The sequence below is a fragment of the Schistocerca nitens genome, chromosome 3, assembly GCF_023898315.1.
Source record: "Schistocerca nitens isolate TAMUIC-IGC-003100 chromosome 3, iqSchNite1.1, whole genome shotgun sequence".
NCBI lineage: Eukaryota > Metazoa > Arthropoda > Insecta > Orthoptera > Acrididae > Schistocerca > Schistocerca nitens.
In genome coordinates, this window is record NC_064616.1 from 383690125 (window position 1) to 383706544 (window position 16420).

At 43.3% G+C, this 16420-nt stretch overlaps 1 protein-coding gene across 2 annotated transcripts in view; it reads right to left on the minus strand.

Moving 5' to 3' along the window:
* Positions 1–16124, minus strand: part of LOC126248322 (phospholipase A2 inhibitor beta) — a 163360-nt gene extending 147236 nt beyond the window's left edge. Inside the window, exon 1 of one of the 2 annotated variants that reach the window (XM_049949211.1) lies at positions 15991–16124. The gene's annotated coding sequence lies outside the window, so the exon portion shown is untranslated. The remainder of the gene's footprint in view (positions 1–15990) is intronic. The other variant, XM_049949212.1, reaches the window with a different exon arrangement.
* Between the last annotated feature and the right edge of the window lie 296 nt (positions 16125–16420).

The window sequence follows — 16420 nt, forward strand, 5'->3', positions numbered from 1 at the left end:
TCAAATAAGAGTCGAACCGCCCATCTCGAAGGTCACGTTGCCACTTGATGTAGCCCACCTTGCGATCAAAATCGTCAACCGAAATTGTAGTGGTTCGGTAATCGTGTCTCTAAATAGACCCAAATCAAATTTACTTTACAGGGGAACGGGGAGAGCTGCAACCTAGATTACAGTTATAAAGTTTTTTATTATATTTTACTTCATCACGGTAGCTATGCTGTAGAATATACAGATAGCCATAAACGGGGGATTTCCTAGGCTGCTCTGGTGGTGTTCCTCGAATACGTCAGATTCGCCTATTGCATAGGTTTTGTAGTTTATGATGCAGACCTACATTCTTTCCATCTGTCCGGCACATACAACAGTTAACAAAGTCAAGTACATCGTGAACTCATTTATCATCTACAGAGACGGGAAGGCGAAGTCATTCTGTTGACTGTCAGGGAATGTTGCAGATACTAGCTAACACAATATGCTAGCCCCCCCCCCCCCTGAGGGCTATAGCTTTGCTGTTGAGGCAAAGGATGCTATGTCACTGAAAGTAATAGGGTCTGGGGTTGAGGGATAATGGGCTGCGAATGGTTAATGTAATGACCTGACCATGATGTTCTTCTTAAAAAGGGTAATTGCAATGCGCTTCCAGGCATGGATTCCTCCGCCGGGGGAATCCAACAGTGTGCGGAACACATGGCACAGACGGTTCCTGCAAGCCACATATTAACTGATTGTTTTCAAAGGCGACAGCAGTGTAGCAAAGGACTTGCCAGATCTCTACCAAGACTAGTCACGAATGAATGCGGTACTTATTTTATAATTCCGTGTTTTGTGAAGACTCATAGCTGAATTCATAGGAAATTTAATGCTGACCGCTGACAGCTAGACTCGTCCATTTTGTATGTTTATAGCCAGCTACATTTTTCAGATCTATTATTTTATTGTTTTCCTACAGCTCATCAATATTTTATCATTAAAATTTGAGAGAAAGACTAAATTAGTGATTCTAAGTTCTGTGTGCTTAAAAGTAAATGTAGGGCCTACATCCGTGGACGTGAAATACAGGGGGTGGGCCAAAATACGGAAAAGCCACAACCACAAAAACACTAGATCATACCCAATACCGTGCAGACACTTCCAGTCATTACGCAGTGGATAAATTCAGGTCCTATATGGTTTTCAAGGGAATCTTATACCATTCTTCCCGTGGAATAGTGGTAAGTTCAGGAAACGATGACAGAGTTGGATAGCGATCACGCGCAATTCTCTCCAAAACAGACCACAAACGCTCAATAATATTGAGATTTGGTGACTGTCGTGGCCAGGGGAGATGCGAAAATTCATTCTTCTCATGCTCACAAAACCAGTCCTGGATGATGCGAGCTGCGTCAACAGGGGCCCTCTCGTCTTGGAACACAGCATCACCACTAGAGAATAAACAGTGTAACATGGGATGAACCTGATCAACCAAAATCATCAAAGAATCAAAATGGCTCTGAGCACTATCGGACTTAACATCTGACGTCATCAGTCCCCTAGAACTTAAAACTACTTAAACCTAACTAACCTAAGGACATCACACACATCCATGGCCGGCCGAGGTGGCCGAGCGGTTCTAGGCGCTTCAGTCTGGAACCGCGCGACCGCTACGGTCGCAGGTTCGAATCCTGCCTCGGGCATGGATGTGTATGATGTCCTTAGGTTAGTTAGGTTTAAGTAGTTATAAGTTCTAGGGGACTGCCCGAAGCAGGATTCGAACCTGCGACCGCGGCAGTCAGGCGGTTTCTTCGCTGAAGCGCCTAGAACCGCTCGGCCACCGCAGCCGGCCATCAAAGAATCCTTGACAGTAATGTGACCTTGCAGAGTATCCATGGTGCCCACGGAATACCTCTATAGCGCCGTCCAAATGATCACAGAACCCCGCCGTATTTATCACTTCGGACGTAAACTCGGCCAGAAGCGGTAAACAGTGTGAAACAAGACTCATCCATTCTTCCACTGCTCCATAGTCCAGGTTTTATGGCTTCGGCGCAACGTTTTCCTGTTACGGGCATTTGCATCACTGCTGAATGGCTTTTTAATTGCAGCTGGCCCTACAATTCCTTGCTTATGTAGCTCCCTCCGTGTTGTCTTGGTGCTGACAGGGTTTGCGAGTACGACATTCAGTTCCGCAGTGATTTTTGCAGCTGTCGTCCTCTTATTTTTCGTCATAATCCTCTTCAATAACCGTCAGTCACGATCACTCAATACACACTTTCGTCCGCGTTATGGTGTTTTTCCGCTTTCCCTGTATGCGGTATAAATCTTCGATACGGTACCTCTTGAAACACCAAACATTTCGCCTATCTTGGTTACGGATGCACCCACCATACGAGCACCAACAGTTTTCCCATGTTGGAATTCACTTGGCCCCGACATAATGCTCTCAAAACCACACAGAACACTGTTTTGACCGCGTAGTGAGGGCATTGCAGAGATTCAGTTCGTAGTGAGATACAATAGTGCTATCTGCAGGCTTGATAGCATCTGAATTTATGTTCAAATATGGCTTTCTCGCGTCGTTTTCATATTTTTGTCCACCCCACGTGTCACGAGAACAAGTGAGGGCTGATCGCGCACAAAGCCATGTTTCACATACTTTCCTTCCATTTCTTCTGTACACAGATCGCGAACGGATGCTGGTTCCTTATACCATTAGACAGGCACAAAACCGATTGTTCGGTGTCGAAAGTAGGAGACTGATCATAACGTATCCAGCAGTTACTTTTAAGTTACGACGTAGTCCAAAATGCATACGGACATTTAAACATCGATATCCTCTACAATACTACTGTTAAAATGTTGAGACTACTACGTAGAACATAGTGCATGATACTCTCTCCAGATTTTGTTTGATACTGTTCACGAATATTCATCTTATAAGGATTTGAATTTTTAATTATCAGTGCACATATAATGGACCGTTTCTCATAAACTAATCAAGCGTTAACGCTGAAATTCTACAGCACACATCTGCATCAAGGACTGGTAAAACGTGTGCAACAAATTTTTATTTAAGAACGCAGTTACTTTCAAATTAATTTTTCAGTTTTATATTAACCGAGATTGCTCTGTCTTCCTCAGGCAGTAAAGGGGAACTTTTCATAGACACAAGATAAAAAAAAAAGTGGTGCACAGGATTCATTAGTAAGTGATTTTTAAGAATTGTGCCAAATTTCGGGATGTTAGCTCTTACAGTTCCTGAGAAAAGGTACATATATCTTAAAACGTCAATCTATGGCAAATCTCATTTAAGGTTTTTATTTCAAATTTTATCAATACTGCCATAAGTCTAGTTACTAATGCTGTCCATTTCATAACCTTCATTCTCTTCCTTGTCTTGCTAGAGTATTCTCTTCCCCTGTCTCCTTTGCCTAGCTAACTTTTGAATATTTTCTTCTATTGCCTGAGCTTCATCGATACTTCTGAGTACCTTCGGTGAGAATGCACCCGGATGAAAGCCTAATCTCTGAAGACATCCTATCTACATTTCCACTAATCACTAGACAAGCATCACATGCGGCTGTCTTCACAACATTTGAGGAGACACATACGGTTTTCGGACAACTCATCCATATAAGGCGATTGTAGCTCTTATTCGTATTTTGTGTTTTCTCATATATATGCTTTTCCAGCAGTTCAGGATTGGCTAGGTATCTGAGAGTTGGCTTTGTAACATTTAAAATAGCATGTGCCAGACATTGCATATTGGCATATGGCCCTCCACTATCTTCTGCTGAAGATATTTGAACCACGATATGTCACAGAGGAAGTGCTGAGGATCCTCATCTGTGGAACATTTGTGGAAGAATATTGACCACACTTCTTGCTGCATTGTTTTTACACTAAGTACATTATCCCTGATGACTTTTCCATAATATATTTGTAACGTGTGAATTTCTTTGCCTGTAAGTCTTTAAGCACCTCCCAGTGGTTTTTCATCTTCAAATTTCTACGACAACACAGGCAGGTATAAAGTTTGTCACAGCCTTTTAGATACATTTGCAGTTCGCTTCGATTGTGTGGCCGGAAAATTAAAAGAAAAAATGTGTAGCGTAGAAAATGTGTGGATCACAGCATGGAAAAAAGGGGCTAGCAGGTGCAGACGGCCAAAGAAAATTTTGTAAAACATGATTCTATAGAGATTTCGATTGTGAAACTTTGAGATGTCATTATTCACCCATCAATCTAATAAATAAAGCACTCAAAGTTTTTCCATTTTTTGCTGTTTTGCCCTACATCTGCCCATAAAGGCTGTAATCCGTAGTTAATCAAACGAATGCTTAAAGGCTGTAATCCGTAGTTAATCAAACGAATGCTAAGAGAACTGAAATGAGTTCAGTAATTCCGTATCGTATGAGTAACGAAGAAAGAAAATAACTTCTGTACTTCGAGCAGACTGCAGCAGGTGATGCGAGCATGTGGGCAAGTTCTGACAGAGAGAGGCCATCTGCGACTAACTTTCTGTGCTATGTCGGTGGATTTATTTATGGCCATTGTGAGACCGCGCCGCTTCAAGGTAGTGCGACTTTTCCGGTTCGCTCATCACGCAGGAAGACGCTAACAGGCTCCTCCGCTCGCTACCTCTTTCGCCACACACTGAAAACTTATTCCACGAGTTTCTGCTTCCTCCATCCCGATTGTATCGCCAAAGATAGAACCCTCAGAAATTCTAAGATCCCTTTCCTTAACAGTACAGTTCAAACAAACATCCTAAAAACTTAACTTATATTTCGGCAGCTTAGTATTATAACCAGCTCCAATTTTTTTAAAAAAATTCCGTTCATGGTCTGTCGTTCCGGGAAAGGCTAGCAGTTAAGTACATCTTTCTCTACTACAGTAGTTTTTGTATGGCACGAATGCTGCCCTTGACGCATTCAGCTCACTGCTGAGACCAGAAATGGGCAGAGATAATGAGATGCATCTACAAGAGACTTAAAGGTCACAAGGCTACTTTTGTATTAAAGCTACATAGTACACACGAGACTAATAATTTCGTTACCTATGTGTAGCCATTCAGGAGACCGTTTCTGTAGTTCGTGACTGCAGGAATTGCTGACGCAAACTCTTGACTAGTCATTGTACTGATACGTGTATGTGTTTTTGAATGCTCCAGCCACAAAGTGACTGTAACTTTGCTCTTTACAGCTGTCCATTTGATCGAGCTCCTTCAGCGTCCATAGTATAACGCCTGGTAGCTATAATACTTACTGGCATACCCTTCCATTATAATTACAAAGTCGACATGAAAGTAGTGCCCCCTTTTATCATCATTATTAGAAATCAAATGGCCGTTTATCATGGATGTCAATACACTATACAGATAAGCACAGTATGTACAACCCTCACAATACGATTCTTTGTCAGTGATGAAAGCGCGCTCGAACTGGATGCTGCATATGTCTGTCACTTTTTCTTATCCCAGCAAACTATTTCTGCGTTTTTTTTCTTCTAAAATAAACATTGTGACCTAGTAGATAGTACTGAGTCAATAAGTATAGCGGTGCATGTTATCAGAAGTTTCGAAATACAGTAATTTGCAAGCCACAAAATCTATGCAGACATTTTTACTGTAAGAAAGTGGTAAGGCGTTCATCTACACTTACGCAGGATCCTGTGTTGAAGCAAAAGGACATTAACTCTGGAGAGCTTTGTCAGCCACTATGCTTCCTGAGGAAGTGAATTAAATTTAAATGTGATTGTAGTCTCTATGCCTTCTTCATTTCTATCGTTTGTTTTGTTTCATCGTCCCATCGGACCAATATCATTTGGAATTAATAAAATTACAGCTAATTCACTTTAATGTTCTTTGGCCGAGGAAAGTAGTTGTAATTTGTGATTAAAGCTTAGAAATTTTGTTGGAAAATCATCCTTGCTGTAATGTGTCAATAGTTGCGAACGTATGATTGAAACCACAAATCGGCTTGCTCTTGCCTAAAAATTTACGCTTCGATTTATCAACATCCTGGCACCACGATGGACTAAAAGCGGATCTTGTGGAAGTTTCTTTTAAAATATAATTCACATGCAGTTTTTAAGTCGGTAGGTTGGCTGACCCGGGGGAGGGGACCAGACAGCGAGGTCATCGGTCCCATGGGATTAGGGCAGGATCGGGAAGGAAGTCGGCCGTGCCCTTTCAAAGGAACCATCCCAGCATTCGCCAGAAGCGATTTAGGGAATCACGGAAAATCTAAATCAGGATGGCTGGACGCGAATTTGAACCGTCTTCCTCCCGAATGCGAGTCCATTGTGCTAACCACTATGCCACCTCGCTCGGTCAATTTTTGCGTGCATCGTTAAATGAGATTCGGTCTCTCTACGAGAATGCTTCAGTTGATGTTCAGACATTGGTGACATGTGATGCACTGACAACTTATCAAACAATATTTACTACATTTTTACACGTTAATAAGCATTTGCAGCATGTCACGTGCAGCACAGCAGTTGTCGGCACAGAATTCCTCAAATAATTGAGGGCGTTCACATATGCTCGAGTTTGTTTCTGAATGCCCTTGCGCGTATCGCCTTTAGTTACTATAATTTGTAATCCTCAAATGTTTGCTCTTAGTCGCTAATTTTTCATGGTAATCCTGCAGCATGAGGTTATTTTTCGTTGTTTCGAGCATTTACCAATTACGTGGTGATAATATTTCTACAGAATATATTCTGTACCTATTTATGCAGATCTTCCCGATGTTAACTTTATTTACGTCTAGTGTAAAATTTGTTGCAGTAGATTTTGTGCATTTTAAAGAACACTTTTCAAGTTAAGATATTAGTCATTTTCGAGGCACTGTAATTTTGTTGTCCTTTGCTCCCTAGCTCGAGTAGTTCAAATAGTCCAAATGGCTCTGAGAACTATGGGACTTAACATCGGAGGTCATCAGTCCCCTAGAACATAGAACTACTTAAACTTAACCAACCCAAGGACATCACACACATCCATGCCCGAGGCAGGATTCGAAACTGCGACCGTAGCAGTCGCGCGGTTCCGGACTGAAGCTCCTAGAACCGCTCGGCCACCGCGGCCGGCTCGAGTAGTCAGGCTAGGACTTGACAGATATCGTCTCTTAATTATGATTCTGTAAAACATGCTGAAATGTGAGGTAGGCGTGTTACTTTCCACAGCGTACCATGTAAAATTTGCATGTGTCTGTATCCTGCAGACAACTGATAAGTATTTCTCTATCGTAGTGTTGCATATGTTTTTAATAGATCCTTGTAGAAAAGAAAGGAGATGTTAAAACCGTTGCCGTTCATAGACCTACTTCTCTCAAATAACACGAATGAGAGCACCACGCCCGCAGACGATCGGTGGATATTCACTGAGTGTTGCGTTCCATATGCCTTTACTCCATTAGGCACTGCATAGAGGATTGTAATTTTAGACGCGCTTCTGGAACACCACTTGGTGCTCAGGAATTATACGAGTACTTCAGAATTCCTCCTCCCTTTCGCACACAGATACTGAGGATGAAATTTACCTTCACCATCAGGCTGTGACGTCGCTAACTCATTCATTGTACTCGTGTGCGTCAGTATCCTCTGCTGCGGAGCAGGATATTACTCACAGGAAATGTCATTTAATGAAATGATATATAACGCAAACATTCTCCAGTTGTGGATTTTTTTATGAACTATGAGGAAAAATGGGGCGGCACGTGTAACTGCTGTATCATACGTCCGTAAAATTCAAAACAAATACTAGGTGAGGACAAAGAACTCGCGATCAGGGATACCACCCTCGTCTCCGAGCTTCATGTTTCCGCGCCTAGCTTATGCAAGAGAGAAGAGCTGCGAGTAATTAAATCCAGAGTATTAAGCATTGCCATTACTCAGTTTGCTTTGTATAGAAATGCTAAAAACTTGGTATCCGTACACATTGTGAAACACCTTCATAGGGACAAAGAAAGTCGTCTGATGCCTAAAAACACATCTCTTGAAACAATTAAATAGGGAATTTTTTTTAACGCGATAATATAAGGCTCATAGTCCATCATCTTGTTGGCCCCGATGACATTTATCCTTTGTTCCCTGTCGCACACTTTTTGGTTCTGAGAACACAATAGGAGGTACCACTCTTACTCACAAGTGTTAGACGCTTTCGGAAAGAAGTCAGCAGAGAGTTTATTTGACAATGTTATTGTTATACAATGCGCAATAGTTCACGAAAGTAACGAAACGTCTAAATAAGCTTGATTCGCAGTCAGACTCTTGTATTCCAGTTTAATTTCTACGACGAATCTAACTGGAAACATAGTCACAGAAGCTTTAAGACATCGTTCTCAGGAGATTCGGCAACCATCTTAAGTATTTGAGTCTCGTCGGCTAGGACATCATTTGAGAGTGAGCATTAATTTAAATTCGACGAGGAATGGAGAAGTAATGGACAGCTTCTTTCTTCAGAGTCGTGACACTCGTTTTCACTGATTTATATCAACCATAGAAATTCTAAATCAGAAACAAACCTAAAATTATGAATCACTATTCTGCCGATTATGGGTCCAGCACATTCCGGCAGCGACTCAACGCTTGGTGCTCGCTGACGCACTACATTGACTAATTTGTGCTGGAACGCAATCTCCAGTGACCTCTTCGCAGTCGTGCCGTTCTGCATATAAACCACAGCCGCTGTCCTACGTCACATAATTATATGCATGCGACGTTCGCTCTTGTCGAGAATTAACATCAGTAGCTCAGTCGTCTTGCTTACACAGTTGAAAGCAGTCGCATACTTTTTTTACACTGGATGAGTATGATCGATGATTAACACAGCGAATTCGTACGCGGAAGAAATTGGGCTCAAAATTGGTCCAGCCATCCCACATTTGGTTCCCATAATCTCCACAAAGCATACAGACAAACGTTGGTAGCCTTTCTTGAAAAGGGCCGCCTCCTCCTGTATACGTCCAGCTGACCTGGCGCTCCGTTGCTAAGGTGTTCTATCTCAGCGGAAGGTTACACTGTAGTCCAATTAAAATAACTTCATAATTGGCACTTCACGCGTTGTAGATGGTTTCCTCCAAGCAGTGCGCTCAACGTCACGCCCGAACCGGCTGCCGTTGCCAAATTGCCGCAACAATTAGTTCACTTCCAGTTCCTTGTCCAGCTTTACACAGCACTAACCAAACAGTACTGGATCGTTCAATCAGAGACCGGCTTACATTAGATAAGCTTTGCACGACATTGTGTGCAGCCGAATTTTTGAAGGCTGCAATTAATCTTTGCGACTGGGTCACCGGAGTCATAAATAAAACTTTCCGCAGTATAACGGTGTAGTGCAGTGGTTAGCGTACAAACCTGATCTGTCGAAGGTCGTGAGTTCGAATCGCCTCAAATGCAGCGATTTTTTGTATTTTTATGCATCCAATCAAAAGACCTCATTACTTTTATTCAATTAATTTCTTTAAATGTAATTTTTTATTTCTCGTGCTATGCCATGTCATTTTCATCAGCGTATTGACCTTTTTTATTTGTTCTTATTTTTCTTCGTATCATTCTCTTTTCGTTTGCAATCAGCAATGCTCTTCGGTTGGTAACGCGGAACCTTGTATAGCCAGTGTGAGGATAGTTTCGGGTAACCAATGACAGCGAGAAATTACAGTTTGGTTTTACCGCTGAAACTGAAATTTTTCTGTTTTGAGTTTGCTCGTAGAGGTTAACGTTAAACATCGTGAACAAAGCGATTGTGATTTTCAGTCTGCCGCAGACTGCTGACCGCTGTGTTCTCGGATACACTGTACATAAAAAGGTTGTTGCAAGATTAGGAGACGAGTTTAAATTCAGGGTTACAAAACGCGTCGTCTGCCGCTGTTCACTAATTGGTCACCTAAAATCAGCTGTCGACAGAGCGTCTCCCATTTCCGTCATACCTCGCGGCGGTCGCTGCCAAAGTGCTCCGTGTTTCACGTTAATGGCATTTGTGAAGTGACCCGCAGTTTGCGAGTCGCCTACAACCCAGCGGTAGCCGGCAGCGGATGTGGCTACACTGTAGCAGCAAGTGACAGACGTCAACTATTCAAGTAATTTTAATCGGACTATAGTGTCCCATCCTTCCACATATTGTCTTTACCACGACTGCAGATTCGCATACAAACAGAAACAATACTGAAAAACTGACTTACTCCCGTGGATTTTGTGTGTACTGGTGCTAAAATACCTTCCTACATCTCCCACAGCATTTTAACTGGCACCATCAGAAGCCAATAGTAACGTAAGAAGTCCGACAAATGAGGGGACTTCAGAAAATAAGTGACGTATGTCATCCCATGCTAAGACCATTACGCAGCGAGGAGTGGCCCGTTGTCAGAAGAATGTTCATGCACGGGTTACCTGAAGGCACAATCCTGCTGCGGCACGGATAACAGGTGTATCACGGCGTGGGAGTAAAATGGCGCGACAACTTGAGCCGGCCGGGGTGGCCGAGCGGTTCTAGGCCCTACAGTCTGAAACCGCGCGACCGCTACGGACGCAGGTTGGAATCCTGCCTCGGGCATGGATGTTTGTGATGTCCTTAGGTTAGTTAGGTTTAAGTAGTTCTAAGTTCTAGGGGACTGATGACCTCAGACGTTAAGTCCCATAGTAATCAGAGCTATTTTTGCGCGACAACTTGAAACGTACGCAGGGCAGTGCAATTCTTGTGAGCAAAATGCCTAAACTGTGCACAGAGCGGCCATGGAATTCTGGCGATATATGGACCAAATGCACTAATGAGTCCAGCCGTAGTGGAATGATGCCAACAATTTAGCCAAGGGCGCACAGCCGTGGGTGATGCTGACCGGGAAGGAAGGACGTCGACATCGACCACAGAAAGCAATGTCGAATAAATAGAGCAACTGATTCGCCGTAATCTCGTATATTCCTACGATGAGGACGCCCACACAGCGGTTCTCGAATGGCTCCATGACCAAGGAGCGGGTTTCCATCGTCGAGGAATTGAATGATTGGTAGGACGTACCCACCGTTGCTTACAAAGGCTTAATGACGATGTTGGAAAAATAGTCTAAACTATCTGTCACTCTGAAGTGTAGTGCAGCATTTAATAACAGTTACTTGGCCTGCAATAATAATGTGTAAATTACATTTTGAAGTTAAATCTGGCATGCTGTTTTCGTCATTTCTGCAACAATTACCTGACCTATTTTGCGTAATATGGGGGGACCTGTTTCGCCTCTCAGTAAACAACATGGTATAAAACTCTCGATTGCCGTCAACACTATTTCTCTGATTTCGATCCACATTACATAGCACATCTGGAAAAACTTAAAAACTTCACCTCCTCTGAAGTTGAAATATATCCCACAGACTGGTTGGTGTGTGATCTCACAAAATTATTCCGCTTGGATCACTGAACTGGAAACCGCTCTTGTTGACTACACACCGACTTCCAGTATCTTCTACAGCCTAGTTATTTTACGTGCTCAAACGCAGCAGCACTGTCAGCCCCAATGAGGCCGTAATAAATACTGTCAAACCGGTGAAACAACTAAATTTCGGACACCAGTTTTGATGTGTCAAAAATCAAATGGTTCAAATGGCTCTAAGCACTATGGGACTTAACATCTGAGGTCATCAGTCCCCTAGACTTAGAACTACGTAAACCTAACTAACCTAAGGACATCACACACATCCATACCCGAGGCAGGGTTCGAAGCTGCGACAGCAGCAGCCGCGTGGTTCCAGACTGAAGCGCCTAGAACCGCTCGGCCACCGCGGCCAGGCTTTGATGTGTCCCGTGCCTCACACTTCTTGTAATTCACGCCGCAAGCAAGCAGCCGACAGCAACCAACATAATCCGACCTGGCCGTAACTACAACTGACGGTGAAGGCATTCTTAAAGATATCCTTTGCCGTCTTTGAGCCTATTTTTCCTTTTAGGATTACCCCAACAAGTACAGCATGTTGAGGTCATCACACCAAAGGCAACGTCTGAGCAACCTTAGTAGAAACGCTCAGGACAGAATAAGAAAATATGAATACAGGTTTTCAAATAACAAATCAGAAATAAATTTACGGCTTTTTGACAGCTTTCCATGTTGTTACAAACATCATTCAATAAGCCATTCAGCCGGCCGCGGTGGCCGAGCGGTTCTAGGCGCTTCAGTCCGGAACCGCGCGACTGCTACGATTGCAGCTTCGAATCCTGCCTCGGGCATGGATGTGTGTGATGTCCTTAGGTTAGTTAGGTTTAAGTAGTTCTAAGTCTAGGGGACTGATGACCTCAGACGTTAAGTCCCGTAGTGCTCAGAGCCATTTGAACCATTTGGACAATAAGCCATTCATGTCAGTAATTGATCCATAAACCATAGACTGAAGGTGACTAACGACGTTCTTATACGGTATGCAGCTACAGTCGTGCACTTAAAACTCAAGGAGAGACTTGCAAAGCGGTGCATTTTTTCTCTGTCAACTATGTAATATTAAAGGATAGTAACTGTGAAGAGCAATATACGTCTAACAGAGCAATGACATACAAGCAACTGGCATCTAACACGGCGACATACGCCTCTGACGTCCCCGAACTCTTTACTTTCAAGATGAATTTTCTAGATGTTGAGCTAGATAATTAAGTTGGCGCTTCCCCGATATAATGATTTTAGTCAGTTCGTTCGCTGTCTTAGAAATCGGCTGCGAAACACCACCGAGTTCTCACAATCGTCCAATAGCAAATGAATTGTTTATTGATGCACATGCAAACCCAAACGCTGACGTCATTTTGAGAGCTGACGTTTTTTAACACATTCTATTCCTCATGTGTGATACTGTTCTCCAAATAAGATTTGTATAATTGTTTAACGGTACTAACATGCATGTGTTATACATCCCCTGAAGCTTCTCAAATTGCTTCATTCCAACTTGCGTGGAATGAAAACCTGAGAGAATATTTAGTTCACAAAACTTTAACTATCCTCTCCTTCAAATGACTTGAACTAAATGATTTTCAAAGTGGATATTCCAGTGTATGTATTCTTCTGCATGAAGTTGGGCAGCCATTTCATAAATTTGGTCTTTGCTCCATAGCCACAACATTTAGGTTAGATTTCTTGGGGACGTGTGAACAAAGTAAAACGAACTGGCTGCTAAAGATGAAATATTACATTTGGTGGATTGGCAGTAAAGTCGAAACAATAACGGATTGTTACGGTGTATCAAGAGTGTTCGATGTCCGCCCCGGTAGCTGAGTGGTCAGCGCGACAGACTGTCAATCACAAGGGCCCGGGTTCGATTCCCGGCTGGGTCGGAGATTTTCTCCGCTCAGGGACTGGGTGTTGTGTTGTCTTAATCATCATCATTTCAGCCCCATCGACGCGTAAGTCGTTTGCCGGCACGGTAGCTCAGCGTGTTCGGTCAGAGGGTTAGCAGCCCTCTGTAATAAAAAATGGATAAACGACGAACTGAAACGGGTGTCTTGCGACGTCCGCCCCGCGCAGATGAAACGAACAAAGAAGATTTAAAAAAAAAAAAAAGAAAAGAAAATAAAGTCACCGAAGTGGCGTCAAATCGAAAGACTTGCAGCAGGCGAGCGGTCTACCCATAATTGCTTTGTTTGTAAATATTTTAAGCTCACCTGAGCTTTCGTTCTTCGAAGTCACAACCAATCTACGACCGTGATTAAAATAGCCTATTCTGTTGTGTTTGAAGTACTTAACTACACAAAATTGTTCTAAAATTTTGTTCTGTCTGTCCTGTGTATCTAATACTTTCGTAGGATTCCCTAGCCTGTCAAATGCTAACGCTAGTTTCTCGATTCATAAACTGTGGAGGTACGTCATCTGTACAGTACATAAGTGAAATCAAAATTTCAACAATGTGGCCGTCTAACCTGTACTGGCGTATTCTGGATTCCACTTTAGTTCAATGCCATAGGGATGGAAATGGCTGTCAAGTAACAAGCACTTTAAGGAAAGAAGAGTTTTAACGCAACGGTCGGCAGGATGACTAGATTGTCACATTTAGGATGAATAACATGAAACGCCTAGGCGAATGGCCACGGATATTTAACAAAGAACAACTGGAATTCTCGAGACAAGTGAATCGCTGACTGTGAAATACAAATACGTAAATCCACGGTGTGATTACACAGATCATCATATGGCACGGAATAAAACTGTAAGTGAGAAAATTAAAATGTGAAGAAGCAGCCGATAGTGATTCCTAGACAGGGCGTCGTCTTGATTTTGTTTACGATAGTATCGAACCGAGAATTAAAATAAGTTGCGAGTTCGATCGCGACCAAGTATAAAGCTGTCCAAACACCTTTTAGAACCTGACATAGCTTCCGCAGATCAGACATTGTATGAATAAAGATCAGTAACACTTCGAACTATCACATTCACAAAAATTACAAAGATTTAGCCGTTCTGTGACGGCTGTTCGCGGAATACGATGGTTCAAATGGCTCTGAGCACTATGGGACTCAACTGCTGAGGTCATTAGTCCCCTAGAACTTAGAACTAGTTAAACCTAACTAACCTAAGGACATCACACACATCCATGCCCGAGGCAGGATTCGAACCTGCGACCGTAGCGGTCTCGCGGTTCCAGACTGCAGCGCCAGAACCGCGCGGCCACTTCGGCCGGCGCGCGGAATACGTGTCGTTACAGAAATGTATGTAGCCAAATTTCGTGATGTGTAGATTTCGAATAAAATCATGTGTGGGAGTCTGCAGTAACAACTGGCAGAAGCTCGGTTACCAATAATGAGAGTCTACTTTCTATCTGTGTGTACTTGGATTTACACAGTTACTGGGCATTCCAACATAACGTGGCAGTTTTTAAACACTACCGTACAAACAATGTATAATGAAAGCTATATAAAGCAAATTTTATACTCTAGTTTTACAATAAATGACAATGTCACTCGAATTGAAACGGACCTCTATTCGCACGTACTTAAGAAATAACGGGTATGCCGTTACGCCTTTTGTCCTGCAGGAATGACAGCCACATTGCGTCACAACCTACTTAAAGAAACAGGGAAAGTAGCCTCAGATTAGAAGGGTAACAACTACAGGACACACTTAACTGCTGATGAACTCTAAATGAAGCTGTAACAACTTGCGCAGAGCTATGACTAAGTTGTTGGAGACAATATTCACGATAAACAATATACTAAACGTAATTTCATCACCAACTGCATGCTCTTTGCAGTAACCACGTACTTTTATATTCAAAACTTCACCCCGCGGTTTACGTAGGAATATTTTTGGGCAACATTGATACTGGCCGCTGTCGAATAGCGAGAACAGTAAAAATTGATAGAAAACCAATAGCAAAACAGGCGAATAGTTTGGGTTGCACAGCTTAAAATTATGGGTCTTGCTTGGTGATATCAATAAGATAATAGACTGGTAAATGCAAGACGTGTACTCTGTCATGTATTCCGCTGTGAATTTCGGGCTCGCACGGACTGTCACTGCTGCATTATAACTACCTGTTGCACAAATCAGCCTCTGCTCATTACCGCTTACCTGTTTTTTCTCACACTAGACGTTCACAAAAACCACCGAAAATGTAGTTTGATAATCTTCGTTTCGCAGGCGACTAACTAAACTAACTTTACTTGTTTACAGTTGCTGTTACAGACAAAACAATTTTTTTACAGTTGTGAAGGGAAGAAAGTCTCACTTCGGAATTCGACCCGCAGTGACTTTCTGCTACCGGTATATTGAATGTTTACTAAACGAAGGTCATGTGTGATGACAAAAAGTTTGTGCTCAGCGAAAACCACGGGTCGTTTGTTCGATAACCGAAAACTCAAAAGAGTAGGATTATAGGAATCGAGAGGTGTAAGGTGTAGTCGCGGGCCACTCGATCACCAGGTGGTAGGCACACAATGCGTGGGCGAACACGGACGCGGGCGTGGCCGCTGACTCAGGCTGGTGTCACCGCTGCTATCGTCACGGAGCTCTGCGGCTGGGGTGTGTGCCGTAGCGACTTTCGAGGGCTGGTACTTACTGGTGAGCAGGAATGCTACCTGGGCCCGGTGCAGCTGGGCGGCCGGACGGCGGGCTGGTCGGCAGGCGACTGGTGGCAGAGGCGGCTGCAGACTGCAGACTCACCTGGCGCCCCGAGCGCCCACCTCGCGCAGCACGGCGCACACCGCGGTGTTGCCACGCGCCCGCCAAACACCGGCTGCTCGCAACTTTCCGGCCGCAGCAGGCGTTTTTACCTGGCTGTGTTACCGACCGTGCCCAGCCGTGCACCCATCCACTCTTGCGTTCAATTGAGGTCAAGCCTCCCCCCCCCCACCACCACACCCATAGACATTTTAGTAAATGCGTTTACACTTTTACTTACATCAATTTCCAAATCTTTCGGAGAATAAAGTAGTCTGTAAGCACAGGGTCTCGAAAATGGCACAATTTGTAGAAAAATAGTGAACTAT